We start from the raw sequence: 11,731 nt of genomic DNA, 5'->3' as shown, positions 1-11,731 counted from the left end.
GAATCCTATTGAGTACTATAATATGATTGAGCTTAAGAGTGGACAGACCTTGGGAGAATCCCAAATGACTACTCAAAGTCATGGAACTCACAATGATGGAAGTCCTCTCCTTCTCTTCCCAATGATGAAAGCAATAAAGAAAAGGAGGAGAGTGTCGCTAAGGTTAAGGAGTTATCTCCACCTATTATTCAAATACAAGCACTTCTATTCCCTCAAAGATTGGTCAAACTTAAAAGAGATAAATAGTTTGGCAAATTTCTAAGGAAAGTTAAGGACTTGTGCATTGAGGTTCCACTCATTGATGCACTATAAGAAATGCCTAAGTTTGTCAAATTTCTTAAAGAAATAATGTCAAGCAAGAGAAGTAAAGGGGGATACGAAACAATAGCATTGACATAGGAGAGTAGCGCCTTGCTACTAAACACTATACTTCCAAAGCTTCAAGATCCAGGAAACTTTTCCATCCCCTTCAAGATAGGGAATACCTTGATAGAAAAGACTTTTTGTGATTTGGGGGCAAGTGTTAGCCTCATTATATTCCTTATTCATTCTGTAATAAGTTAGGCCTAAAAAACATTAAACTTACTACCATGGTACTACAATTGACTAATCATTTATGCAGATATCCATTGGGAGTAATTGAAGATGTGCCGATAGAGGTGAGCAGATGTTTGGTGCTCACCGATTTTATAGTTCTTGACATGGAGGAGGACCCCAAAATTCAAATAATTCTAGAAAGACCGGAGTCATATTTGATGTGAAAAATTATAAGTTGGACCCAGTTATTAGTGAGAAAAGGTTTACATTTGATTTATCTAAGTTTTCTAACCATGTTTCTCTTCTATTAAATGGTTGCAAAATATTTGAAATATATCACACCACTAAGTGGATGTTTTATCCACATAAGAAGCCGCCGGATGCGGAGTTAAGCTCAGCAAACAATAGAAGAAGGCCTCCCATTCAAAATGAAAAGTACCTCTGCCCAGCGAGAGCACAGATGAAGGAAGAATCCACCATCAGAGGAGAAACTCATTCCTCTGATACCTAGTTCTTAAAAGAGCATAAATGGGGTCGAGCTAAAGACCTTAAACAAGCGCTTCTTGGAAGTCAACCCAATGGTTCTTTAGTCTAGTTTATATTTTTCCTTATTACTCTGTGTAGGTATTCATTTTATTTTTATTTGTGTCCTTTATTAGGTTTGTAGAGGTGTTTTGACAACCAATAAGGAGGTAAAATTTCATTAAAACACACTTACACACCTTGGCCATGTCATTTGACATGGCTGTGCGATATTGGTCGAGTTGAATAAGCTCAAACCGTGCCCATTGGGCACGGTTGTGCAATTGCAATCGAACATGATCTAGTCAAGGTCGTATCATTTGACACGATCGTGCCTTAGTGGCAGAGGTGAATAAGGTCAAGTCATGTCAAATGACACGGCCTTTGCAGAATAATGAAATAAAGGGGTTGACACAGTCATGTCGTGTAGGCACGGTCGTGCTCAACCCGGCAAACCAAACATGGTTCGGCTTGTGCCCTCCAGGCATGGGTGTGGGGAGGCACATGCCCCATCCACACCCTCTTTCTCCTCTTCTTTTTCTTTATTAACTCTTCATCCAACTATCCTTTTCTTCTCTACCTCCAAACAAAAATTCTTGCACTTCTTCTCAAAATCTCTTCCACTCTAGATCTTCCCAAACCTTTCTTCTAAAATTCCCAAATCTCCTTCGCTACACCTTTCTTCCATAATTGTCCCTTCCTCTAATCCATTGTAAACATCTAGGTCTAGATCTAGATTTGAATAATGATTTTCTTTCATCCTTCTTCTCGCCAATTCTTCTTCTTAGATCTTTCTTTTCTTGGATAATAAGCACTCTCTCCATATTTGCTCTATTATGTCTAACATCTTGAAGAGGCTTAGGCGAGGAAGCGATGGCTCAAGCGGGGGAGATGATTTGAGGAGAGACAAAGGGAAAGAATGTTAGGATCGATGATCGCGGCTAGAGAGGGGGGGTGTGAATAGCCGCCCCAAATCGTTCGTTTCTTTCTACAAATCAAGGTTAGCACAGCGGAAATAAACAATAGAAACGATAACGGAGAATAGCAAACCTCAAACTCGTCGATGTAATGAGGTTCGCAGATAAACTCCTACTCCTCGGCGTGTCCGTAAGGTGGACAAGCCCTATCAATCCGTCGGTGGATGAGTCCCCAGAGAACCGGCTAATAAATACTCCTTGTGGGTGGAGAAACCTCGCCACAATCTCTTTGCAACAGCAATAAGGAGTACAACAGTAGAGAAAGCAAACAAGAACAATCGAAATGTAAAACCCTTTGCTTGCCTTCTTGTTGCCGACTTGAGTCCTGATGAAGCAGCAACTTCTCGGATCCAAGCTCAGCTAGAAAACCAGCAGGAAGCTCACCCGAAGCTTCGGCAGCGAGAGCTCAGCAGAACTCAGCAGGAAGAAGAAGAAGAAGTCATACTGTACAGGCCCTCGAACTCCTTTTATAACCTGCGAAGAAGACACAGAAGAATCTAGCCGTTGCTACGCAACGGCTAGGATGTGGATCGATCAGGCTTCATCCTGATCGGTCCACAAGGGTCCTGATCGGTCACAAGACCGATCAGGCCCTTCCCTGATCGGTCATGGAGACCGATCAGGTCCTTCCCTGATCGGTCCCATGACTGATCAGGTCCTTTCCCTCCCGAAGGTGATCTCCTTCTGATCGTCTACTGATCGATCACTGATCGGTCTGCTGACCGATTAGATAAGCAACAGAATACTTCTGTTTGGTTACTGATCGGTCACCAGACCGATCAGATAACCCAGCGTATCACTGGATCGGTCACCAGATCGATCCAGGTTTAGAGCTCCCAGCCCTAAACCCTACTTGGTCTTGAGAACGAGCTACCGAGCTCTCTCCGACTTCGTCCGGTCTAGAGAACGAGCTACCGAGCCCTCTCTGACCACAGTCCGGAGAACGAGCTACCGAGCCCTCTCCGACTTCGTCCGGTCCAGAGAACGAGCTACCGAGCCCTCTCTGACCATAGTCCGGAGAACGAGCTACCGAGCCCTCTCCGACTTCGTCCGGTCCAGAGAACGAGCTACCGAGCCCTCTCTGACCACAGTCCGGAGAACGAGCTACCGAGCCCTCTCCGACTTTCCGTGCCAAGTCTCCATCTTGGTCTTCTCCGTGCCAAGTCTCCAACTTGGACTTTTCCCGTGCCAAGCTCCCTGCTTGGACTTTTCACCAGATGTCTGGTCAACCTTGACCCATTTGGATTTCCCTTGCCTGGCTTCACTCACCAGGACTTCCAAACTGCCTAGCTTCACTCACTAGGTCTTTTACCTGGCTTCACTCACCAGGGTTTCCCATCTGCCTGGCTTCACTCACCAGGACTTTCTCCAACTACCTGGCTTCACTCACCAGGACTTTCACTTTCACCTAGCTTCACTCACTAGGATTTTCACCTGGCTTCACTCACCAGGATTTCCCGAACTGCCTAACATCCCAGTTAGGACTTCCCAGTCAAGTATCCGGTCAACCTTAACCTACTTGACTCTTCTTCATCCAACCTGATCAGACCCTCATCAGTATCTCTCCGCATGGACAACTGCACCTGCATTGTCCATGTCTACATGTCTTTCTGTATTGTCAAACATCGAAACCATGACCAAGGTTTACGCTTGGTCAACTAGGTCAACCTTGACCTAGTGGAAATTGCACCAGCAATCTTCCCCTTTTTGATGTTTGACAATACCTTTAAGTTAGGCTAATCCAATAGCCTCAACTTTCCTCATGCCACTAGGTAATGAAACATAAGTTACAACCTTACATTTTCCTTCTAAGAAGGCAACCTCCTTCTTAGATAATGAAGGCCTAACTTAAACCCTTCATTCTCCCCCTATTGGCACACATCAACAAACTCTCCCCCTGAAGAGTAAGTTATCGTTGTTCACAACTTCACTCGTCGTGATCAACAAACTCTCCCACTAACTCCAATGTTCTTCCTTGAACATTCTCTAGACATTCTTCCCCTTTTTGACACACATCAAAAGGAGTGAATCAAGGTCAAGAGTTTCTTCCTAATGAAAGTCCCATACCTTTCATTGAAACCCTTAATTTCCCCCTTGAAACTAAATTCAACAATTAACTTAGTGATAATCCCATATCACTCATCCTCAAAAATTTTGTCGAGTAAAAACTCTCCCTAAAAGTCAACTCCTCCTTGACTAATAGGTAACACTCCCCCTAAAAGTCAACTCCCCCTTAACCATTGCACCAACAATGTCTTGGAGAGTTTCAAACCTTTAGAACTCTAAAGCACCACTCCCACAGCTGCAATTTCAGACAAACAGTCGAAATTCAGCAGGTTGGCACGCCCTGATCGGTCACCAGACCGATCAGGCTCCCTCTGGATCGGTCACAGTGACCGATCCAGGCTCCCCTGGACCGATCAGAAACCCTTCTGATCGATCCACAAACCTGATAAAGGTCTGATAAGTTCTGATTTCTCTCCACGAAATTCAGAAACCTCTAGAAAATTACAGAAAATTTCCAAAAATTGTGAAATCTTGAGGATACATTCCTCATAACATATACTATCATGGAAAAATAGTTTTCTATGAAAATAGCTTCCATTTTTCAATCTTGATACAAAGTTCACAAGTCTTTGAAATAGCTCAAAGTTAACTAACTTCATCTTTGTATCACCTTGTTCAATGATGAATGCTATCACTAGAAAAGCTTCATCAAGGTTTTTCAAATCAATTTTAAAATGATTTTAAACCCTTTAATTTGGGACCACAATCTTAGGGCTAAATGTACATAAGCTTTCCCTATGATCCCCAATTTAGAATTAGGCTCATCTAGGTACAAGAACTATGCACCTTGATCCTAACTCACAATCCTAATATCTCACACACATCTAGGGTGTATCAAACATATCCAAGTCAATTTTGATGTGAGATATGGGTTTAGGTTAGCTTAGGCTAAGTTCTCATGCATTTTCTAAACAACAATTTGATCTCCATATCAAATTGTGTTTTTGTCCTTAAATCAAATTAATTGATTTTAAATGCAAAAGATGATGACATGGCATATAATGATATCATAAGTAAAAACATATGTCAATGTCATGATGTCATGTCATAAAGTATGAAACTTAAATAGAGCATGACATTTAACTAACCTAAGCATTATCATGACATTTCAAATGATAATAAAATAAATATGATGTCATGACATGGCATATGGAAAACAATATATGGCAAATAACACATAAAGGTATAGAAAATACCTAATTCTAGCCTTAGTTGCCATTTTTGATAATTTTGATCATTTTGCCATAGGTTCTATATTTCTAAGTGTAATAGACCTAAAATCACATACCAAGGATGTTTAGATCACTATGTGCCAATTAAATTGACCTAAGAGAACTCCTCAAATGTGATTGGCACATCCTAATCACCTTAGGAATAATTTTCAATTTCATTTTCAAGGCTTGATTGCACCTTGAAAATTCCTAAAGTGTCACCTTTTGCCATGATTAGGTTAACTACCTATTCAAGTAAGGTTGGCACACCCTAACTAATCTAGTGTGATGAAATCACGCTCCTAGGAACCCAATACCTATTGGAGCTCATTGGGTTCACTAAATATTCACTAGGGATGTCTTCCCTAGCAACCCTCCTAATGACCCTCCTAGGCTTTAAAGCCTTGGTCATTTGAGACTCATCAGGATCAACTCTAGGGGTGACTCCCCTTGTGACCTTGGTGATGGTCTTTCTAGCCCTAGATTTTGTTTCATAATCGAATGGAACATTATGATAAGTGGGCTTGACCATTTGGGACTTAGGTTTGTGACCCAAACCTTTCTTGTCCTTGGACATTGGTTTTTGACCCTTAAACCCTAGAGATGACTTCTCCAAGTTCTTAAGAGCCTTTTCCAAAGTATCAAGTCTTGACCTCAAGACTTGATTCTCCTTCTCTAATACCTCAATTTTTAATTTTTCATTTTTCTTTGAGGTATTCCTAGGCATGTGTCTAGTTGTTTTGGGATTCCTACCTAGGTTTTCCTTAGCCTTAGATGGGTTAATTTTAGGGTTGGCTTTCCTAGTGTTGTCCTTATTCAAGCTAACATGTTTAGCACCTAAGCACATATATTGATTCCTATAATTAACATGCTTATCATTATTAGCAATTGCAATAAAACTACTAGCATGTGTCTTATTAGAATTGCAATAATGAGCCTTAAAGGTTACCTTAGGGTTTGCCTTAGCTCCCCCTATCGATGTGCTTGGTTTCTTGTCCTTGTGAGGTTGCCTCCCCCTCGGACATTGGCTCCTATAGTGTCCCTTCCGCTTGCATTGGAAGCACACCACGTGCTCCTTGCCTTTGTGTGTTGGGACTCCGGCTTCCTTGACCTTTGGCGCCGGTGGAGTCTTTCTAACCCTCTTTGGACATTTACTCTTATAATGTCCAAATTTCCTACACTCAAAGCACATTATGTGTAATTTGCTAGAAACTAAAAGGCTTGAGTTACCTAGAGTTGAGGATGGATGAACGCTCTCTCCTTCATCCCTTCCAGAGGTAGACGCTTCTTCTTCTTGCTCCGATCTTGAAGAAGAACTCTCCTCCTTTTCTTCCTTAGATGTTGAGTAGCCCTTAACTTCTAATTCCTCTCCTCCATGATGTGAGCTCCTTGGCTCACTTGACTCCTCTTCATGGCTTGAAGTGGAGTTCCCCTCATGGAACTTAGCCAAGTTGTTCCACAACTCCTTGGCATTGTTGTATCCACCTATCTTACATAGAATATCATTAGGTAAAGAAAATTCAAAAATTTTCAATACCTCATCGTTGACTAGGGATTGGTGGACTTGTTCCTTGGTCCACTCCTTCTTCTCTAGGGTTTCTCCTTTCTTATCCATCGGAGGCTCGAAACCTAATTGAACACAACTCCAATTTTCAAGGTTAATCATAAGAAAATACCTCATTCTTACCTTCCAAAACGCGAAGTCATCGCGATCGTAGAAGGGTGGAATTGTGATGTCTTCTCCGAGTTGATCCATCTCTAGCTTGTGCTCCCTCGGTTGTTAATCCGGCGAAGAGCGACCTCGCTCTGATACCACTTGTTAGGATCGATGATCGCGGCTAGAGAGGGGGGGGTGTGAATAGCCGCCCCAAATCGTTCGTTTCTTTCTACAAATCAAGGTTAGCGCAGCAGAAATAAACAATAGAAATGACAACGGAGAATAGCAAACCTCAAACTCGTCGATGTAACGAGGTTCGGAGATAAACTCCTACTCCTCGGCGTGTCCGTAAGGTGGACGAGCCCTATCAATCCGTCGGTGGATGAGTCCCCGGAGAACCGGCTAATAAATACTCCTTGTGGGTGGAGAAACCTCGCCACAATCTCTTTGCAACAGCAATAAGGAGTACAACAGTAGAGAAAGCAAACAAGAACAATCGAAATGTAAAACCCTTTGCTTGCCTTCTCGTTGCCGACTTGAGTCCTGATGAAGCAGCAACTTCTCGGATCCAAGCTCAGCTAGAAAACCAGCAGGAAGCTCACCCGAAGCTTCGGCAGCGAGAGCTCAGCAGAACTCAGCAGGAAGAAGAAGAAGAAGTCATACTGTACAGGCCCTCGAACTCCTTTTATAACCTGCGAAGAAGACACAGAAGAATCTAGCCGTTGCTACGCAACGGCTAGGATGTGGACCGATCAGGCTTCATCCTGATCGGTCCACAAGGGTCTTGATCGGTCACAAGACCGATCAGGCCCTTCCCTGATCGGTCATGGAGACCGATCAGGTCCTTCCCTGATCGGTCCCATGACCGATCAGGTCCTTTCCCTCCCGAAGGTGATCTCCTTCTGATCGTCTATTGATCGATCACTGATCGGTCTGCTGACCGATTAGATAAGCAACAGAATACTTCTGTTTGGTTACTGATCGGTCACCAGACCGATCAGATAACCCAGCGTATCACTGGATCGGTCACCAGATCGATCCAGGTTTAGAGCTCCCAGCTCTAAACCCTACTTGGTCCTGAGAACGAGCTACCGAGCTCTCTCCGACTTCGTCCGGTCCAGAGAACGAGCTACCGAGCCCTCTCTGACCACAGTCCGGAGAACGAGCTACCGAGCCCTCTCCGACTTCGTCCGGTCCAGAGAACGAGCTACCGAGCCCTCTCTGACCATAGTCCGGAGAACGAGCTACCGAGCCCTCTCCGACTTCGTCCGGTCCAGAGAACGAGCTACCGAGCCCTCTCTGACCACAGTCCGGAGAACGAGCTACCGAGCCCTCTCCGACTTTCCGTGCCAAGTCTCCATCTTGGTCTTCTCCGTGCCAAGTCTCCAACTTGGACTTTTCCCGTGCCAAGCTCCCTGCTTGGACTTTTCACCAGATGTCTGGTCAACCTTGACCCATTTGGATTTCCCTTGCCTGGCTTCACTCACCAGGACTTCCAAACTGCCTAGCTTCACTCACTAGGTCTTTTACCTGGCTTCACTCACCAGGGTTTCCCATCTGCCTGACTTCACTCACCAGGACTTTCTCCAACTGCCTGGCTTCACTCACCAGGACTTTCACTTTCACCTAGCTTCACTCACTAGGATTTTCACCTGGCTTCACTCACCAGGATTTCCCGAACTGCTTAACATCCCAGTTAGGACTTCCCAGTCAAGTATCCGGTCAACCTTGACCTACTTGACTCTTCTTCATCCAACCTGATCAGACCCTCATAAGTATCTCTCCGCATGGACAACTGCACCTGCATTGTCCATGTCTACATGTCTTTCTGTATTGTCAAACATCGAAACCATGACCAAGGTTTACGCTTGGTCAACTAGGTCAACCTTGACCTAGTGGAAATTGCACCAACAAAGAAAAGGTGACCTCCAAAGGCAAAGAAAAACAAGCGATACGCGACGAAGGTAACGAAAATGAGTACAGTGTTATTTTTAGAAATGATGAACAAAAGTCTAGATTTAAAACTCTTGTTACTCGTAAGCTTATTTGCACTCATTATATGGACATAAACACCATGGAAGACTTAGAGATTAAAGAAGACATAGATTGGCTAATTAGTGCTATGGATTAGAATGACATGATGTATTCACACAATCCTACCTATCCCCGGCTTATCCTAGAGTTCTTAAGTTCTATTGAAACAAACTTTTCATCGGATGAGAACTATGATGGTAAGATTAGCTTCAGATTGATGAGCCAAGATTTTCAATGAATTATATATGACTTTAATACTTATTTTGGCCTGCCCAATGGGGGACCTCGAAAGTTTGTTTATAACTTCAATAATAATTTCTTTTGGAGTTCACTAATAAGCTTAAATGAATCCTATAACCCTTCACGATCTAAAGCTTCCAACATACAAAATTCAGTCTTCCGATACCTCCACTGGATGATGAGTAAAACCATCTTTGGTAGAGGAGAAAGTGATGGGGTGGTGCAGAAGGTAAAACTTTATTTGTTTTGGGCCATGCTTAATAAATTCTACTTCAACTTAGAGTTTTATTTCTTACAAACACTTGCGAGGTTCGGTAAAGCTTCTTCAGGACAAATAATTTTTGGCAGTTTGATAACAAATATTGTTTTACATTTAGGTTGTGAATTGTATCATTTATATGTCACTCATGGAAATATAAAAATTGATATTGATACATGTCTTGCCATGAAGATGATCGTTCGGGATGAGAAATGCTTTGCCTTCTCAAAGAGGGATGGATTTCCACTTTCTCTTTCCAATCTTGATAGCATCACAGTTCACTACTCAGCCAATTGGATTCTTATAGATATAGTCCTCGAGGTTGCCCCCACTCTCGTAGAACATCCTCAACCCTCATTATCTAGACACCTGGAGCCACCCTTCCATCTAGAATTGGGTCAACATTCTTTCGCCTACGACACGAGTCCCTCTAGGTTTGATTTCTTGGATTTTCGTTCCTCCTTGGATTTGTTCATGAAAAGCATGGTATCCAACAATGATTATTGGAGGACTGCTTCAAACTGAGTGATGATCAGTTTTAAGAGGTGCAGGATCATTTTCAGTATACAAGGGATTTTCAGGATCAAGTGGCAGTCTTCATTAGAGATTACAATGATGACCAAAGGAGAATAGAGGAATTCAGGCGCTCTATGGAGATTACTAGGCAGCAGGTGTCCACAATTTTTCAATATCATGAGCATATTGATACTATGCCTAAGTTGCCTCAATTTCTTTTACGACCACGTTCCCCTTGTCACTCAGGAGGCTCAGCTCCCCCCCCCATAACCCTCACCCTCCTCCTCCATCGGACTATCCTCCACCATCAGATTATTTTCCTCCTCCTTCATATTGATTTCATCGGGACAATGAAAGCGTTTAAGTCTTGGAGGAGTGTACGTACTTTTGCTTGTTCTAGCTATAGTTTGCTTATTTCAGTTCAGTTTTTCATCTACTACACTTTAGTCTTTGTTTTGTTGCACTCTTGTTTGCAACTTTTGTGATAAAAAAAGTTACATCATTATCTACTTTACTTGTTGACTTGTCCAAAAATAGAAATCATAGTACGTTTATGTCTTGATACATGTGTTATCAAATTTGTTCTAATATTTTTAATGAATTTCCTATTTCTATCTCTAGTAGTAAGAAATGAGCAATGAATTATTGTGAATGTCTTTTGGGTATTAGTTTGATGTTGAGTTTATCACTTCACTTAACTTATGTCTTGAATGGTTGATAACCTTGAAAATAGTTATGATTCATCAAGTGTATGTAGTACTTAATTTTCCATGGTGTTTTCTTAAACTACATCTTGGTTACTGGATGTTGCTCGATTTGGAAAAATCAAAATATCACACACACATTATATATATATATAGTTACCCATTTGAGACCGAGTTAGGTTACTAGAGATATAAATATTATGTTTCTCTTAATTTCGAGCACGCCTTTGAGACCTTGGGTAGATTGAGAAAGATGAACCAAGTGTCTGGCAGGTAAGTGTCTATCACTGGGAGCATGAGGAACTTAACTTGATGACGACTTAACTAAGATTAGGGATTGAGACTTGAAGAGCACAAGTCACTTATTATCCTAGTAATAGTGATTCTCTCTTAACCGACATCTTGGATTGGTTTAGATGAAGAGAGGCAATTCTTCCACAAGGGAGATCTTTAACTGTTCTTAATGAGTTTTCCTAATCTTGTGTACATAGATGATGTGAGTGGCCTAGGAATATATGGTCGGGGGTCCTAATGACAGGGATTCCCTCTTAACCAGACTTCTTAGATTACCATCTTCATTTAGGTGCATTGGATAATAATAGGGATATCACTCCAACACTTAGCCGCGGATTAGTGTTGGTACATTGGTTATACTTCTTGCACATATGAGAGTTGATGGTAGGAATTGGTGAGTCCAAGTACATTAATTATAAGTTCCTTCATTTTGATAGCAAAACTCCTAGAACCTTTTACTAATCAAGACTTACTAAATTTTCTTATTTCTAGTTTACTTTTCTTGTTTGTGTTCTTTACTTTTATACAAGAAATCTTTTTTCAATATTCGTTAGTTTAACTAATTCAATATGTAAGTCTTTAAGTGTTCTCAATCCCTGTGGGATCAATATTTTTATTACTGACAACGTAACCGTATACTTATGGCTTCATAACACTTTAGCAACTCAACAACAAACCCTTATTTACAATATCAAAAACCCAAACCTCCATTT

The sequence above is a fragment of the Zingiber officinale genome, chromosome 1A (assembly GCF_018446385.1).
Source record: "Zingiber officinale cultivar Zhangliang chromosome 1A, Zo_v1.1, whole genome shotgun sequence".
Lineage (NCBI taxonomy): Eukaryota > Viridiplantae > Streptophyta > Magnoliopsida > Zingiberales > Zingiberaceae > Zingiber > Zingiber officinale.
The sequence above is the reverse complement of the archived record's forward strand: the minus strand, read 5'-3'. Positions refer to the sequence as shown.